Raw genomic sequence first — 4,144 nt, forward strand, 5'->3', positions numbered from 1 at the left:
CTAACTTATTTGACATGCTTTCTTAGGCTCTTTATTTTATGCTAATTTATTGTTGATCTTTGTTATAAGTTTTTTTAAAAATCTTAACTAACTTATTTGACATGCTTTCGTAGGATCTATAATTTTTCATCTATCTTATAAATATTATTCTCTAAATATTTTCTTCCACATAACTCAACATAGAGCTTCTTAAATTTTATATGTATATGAAGTGAATCAGACTAATGATTATAAGAAATCATCGTATAGTTTGAAATTATTCTCTAGTATATCTAGTATTTTCTGGTGTGACGCATTTTTTGTCTATCGGATTTTGTCTTCGACTTGTAACATTGACATTCTATCCCGGATGTTTCTTTTGTTTTCATTCACTATTATTGTTCATTCACTTCAAACCCTATATTTTTATGTGTTCCTTGTTCATTGGGATTATGCGATTATTTGATTTGGATATTATTAAAGAAAGTACATTTGATATTGATTTCTAGTTTATTTTGAAAATACACTTTTTGAAATTTATTTTGAATAGTATATTTTATTTTGTGTTCATGCAAGTTAAAAATCATATATTCTTTTTATTTTATTTTATTTTAGTTAATTTTCTGTTGTTAAATTTCCAAATATTTAGTATATATATGAGTCATTTCCATTTTAATGATTTATTTATTAGTTTTCCTTATTTGATGTTGAATTCTATTGTGTATTGAAATAATCAGTTTTGGTAATTTTAACATTTTAAAAATAGTAAATTTGTAATTATGATTTTTAATATTTTGATTGGTTATTTATAATTTTTCTATGATATTTTATTTTAATTTTCGAAAACATATTATATATTAAGTTGAATCATATATGATTCTTTGCCTTTTGTAAGTTTACCATATTTAAATTGATTTATATTTTATTTTGAAATGAACGATTTTAAGTAATATTTACATTTTTAGAAATAGCAAACTAAAATGATGATTTGTCATATTCCTATTGATCTTGTATTTTTAAATTAATTATTCTTTTCATTATTTATTTTTTTAATTTTTCGAAAAAATAATAAACATTATGTTAACTTAATATAGTATTTATATTTTTGTAAATGTATCTTATTTGATATTGAATTATATTTTAGTTTGAAATAAACATTTTTTTTGTAATATTAACATTTTGAAAAATAGTAAACTTAAATAATGATTTGTCATACTACGATTCATGGTTTAAAATCCTATGTGGACGCTCTTAAAGGCTTATAGCCTCAACTTTTATATAGTATAGATTTTGGTAAATTTTCCTATTTTAAAACGGTACCGTTTAAACTAATAATTAATTTGAATCAAAATCATTTAAATCAAAATTAACTAGGTAGACCAAACTATAACTTAAATCAAACCAAGAATAAAGTTGGAAAAAGCCATAATCTACTTGAAACCAGCGTCAAGTGTATTCCTCCTTCATTATTTTCATCATTTTTTGTTTTCATTTATGGTGCAAATAAAAATGGTTTGTGGTATATAGATATTTGAAAAAACAATGGTTATTTGGTGTTGATAAAATTAAAAAGAATAAAAATATAGCGGTGAACACCTAGCTTAATTTTTACACTAATCCTCTCTTCTTTCTCCCAAGCCATCAACTTCAATCCGATCAATTTCTTGCCTCTCCGGTGGCTGGTATTCCTTGCCGGCGCTGGAGAGGCAAACCCTCTGTCCTTTGTTTGTTTTTCGCTTTTGTCTTCCAGGCTTTAACTGTTTTTTGGTGAGGAGTCTTGCCGATTATGCCTTTAGTTTTTCTGTTGCTGCGATGAGGAAGGTGGTGTTCCATGGTGTATTCCACTTGACAGCAATGTGGATGTACAAAGTGTTGCAAAACCCTAAAGAGTTGGAGATGATGTTCTCTTCCCCTTAGTTTTCCAATAATTCTTGTCTCCAATGTTCTTATGGTGGTCATTTAGTCGTTTCAGGAGCATCTACTGCTCTTCTTTGAGGCTGTTTGGTCTTTGGTTAAATTATTTGTGTTGTAATGTTTTGTCCAAGGAATTGGGTCTGCGTTTTTTTGGTGGTGACATTGTATGTGATCCATCAATCTTGACTATCTATATGAGTTGTACTTTGCATTTCAAGCCTATTCAACGGTAGCTTTACAAAAACTAACTCGGAACAAAATTGATAAAGGCTATGGAAGAAAGATCTATCTAGATGATGAGAATTATTGTCATGTTTTCGTTCAAGGTATTAGAAGTCCTTCTGCTATTGATGGAATGGAAACACCTAATCTAACTTATTTTGAAGCAAGACGAGTTTGGTATGGCTAATGCGTCAACAGTGATTTTTCTTATGGCTAGTTTCGATGAGGAAAGATCATTAGTGTCTCATTATGGTTTTGCCTTTATTCTTCTATGATGTAATATGTTTTAAATCAGTTTCAATAAAATAAAATGTTAAAACAATAACATTTGTTGCGAAAATTTCATTCAAATGATAATCTCATATTAACAAGATTAATTAGATATAATTGGTGGGACTTGTGTATAACCAAATATTGGAATGTTCTAAATGTCGAGGGCTGACATTGCCGTAACTGCAATCTGTAAGTGTTAAGGATGGACTCTAGATACGAGGTTCACAGCTATTTCTAGTTTAAATGGACAGACCCATATAAGCATGATTAATCTCGTTCTCTTAGTCGGGGTTCTTAACTCATGATTTAATACTTTTTTTTTACACTTTTTGGCTAAGAGACGACTCTTATATCTCTTATCTAAGAAACGGTTCTTAGCTTTTCTTAGTTAAAATCTAAAAAAATTTAAAAATCGTCTCTTACCCAAAGTTAAGAAACTCAGTCTCTTAAGAACTCCAGTTAAGAGATTGGATTAATGATGGTCTTAACATAACACTAGTAAAGATATCTGGCCCAAAGAGTGGTTTTGCTCCCGATTCAAAATAATGGTCTGCAAGATTAATGGTTAAAAATCGTCATTATCTTGAGAAGGAGTATTATGGTTATCTAAGGATGAGCATTAATCTCTAAAGAGTGTAAGAATATATAAGTGATTTGACCAATCCTCTAATTGTCAATAATTAATTTGGACTGAAAATTAACATAGTTACTTTAGCATTAAAGAAATTTATCATCGTCGACAAAAAGAAAGAACTTTATCATCTCTGGTTCTTGGGTATCCTTGGCTGGAGAGCCGTGCCTCGGTAAGAAAAATTGAAACATTCGCCTACGGCATCAGATTTTTACAAAAACTTAAGTGCATCATCTTTTACTAATCTTATATAAAGTCCAGGGCATAAAATAATTAAAAGATTAGAGTTATGATCAACACTGGAGTTTCTTAGATAACAAAACGAAAACAGTTGATAATTATTAAAAAAATAGAATGGTTAAAGTGGTTTTTTTTTAAACACGGTTAAAGTGGATACTGATATACTTTTAGTGCCAAAAAAAATAAAATTTTACATTTGTTTCATATTTATCTATAAAAATTAATTATAAAATAGAATTATTTTTTTTTTAATTTTCAAACTAAAATAAATATTTTTTGTAATAAATATTTTGTTGGTTAATTTAGTTTACATGTTTCTACTCTGTAGTAATAAGTATTATTATCTTTAATGCAAAAGTTTTTATAAAATAATTTGTCAATAGCTTATGGCAGCTATAAACGTTCGCACGGCTCTATTCGGATGTAGCTTAAATCTTGAAGAGTAACAAAAGATGTCGAGGAATTGAAATCTATTCCTAAGAATTCTAAAGCATCTCTCAGAAACTTTTGATAAGAGAATTTGTATTGCTTACACATTTGTTGTTACTATTTTGAAATAGATAATCAAAGTTGTTACTATTTTGAAATAGATAATCACAGTTATATATAGTTATAGAACAAGACTTAGGTTCACCCCCTAGGGTGAACCTTTAAATTCACTTCTCTTTCTATGACCAATCAAATTGCCATGTAGATAATTAATTAAAAAATATTAAACTTATTTAAAAATAACTAAAAAAACAGAATAATGCCAATTTTAATGCCGATGACGCCGTTACTTAAACCGTAAACCCTAAATTTTAAATTCTAAACCCTAAACCTTAAATCCTAAACCCAAACCCTAAACCCTAAACCCTATACCCAAATCCTATACCCTCAAATTAT

The sequence above is a fragment of the Brassica oleracea genome, chromosome C7 (genome assembly GCF_000695525.1).
Source record: "Brassica oleracea var. oleracea cultivar TO1000 chromosome C7, BOL, whole genome shotgun sequence".
Classification (NCBI taxonomy): Eukaryota; Viridiplantae; Streptophyta; class Magnoliopsida; order Brassicales; family Brassicaceae; genus Brassica; species Brassica oleracea.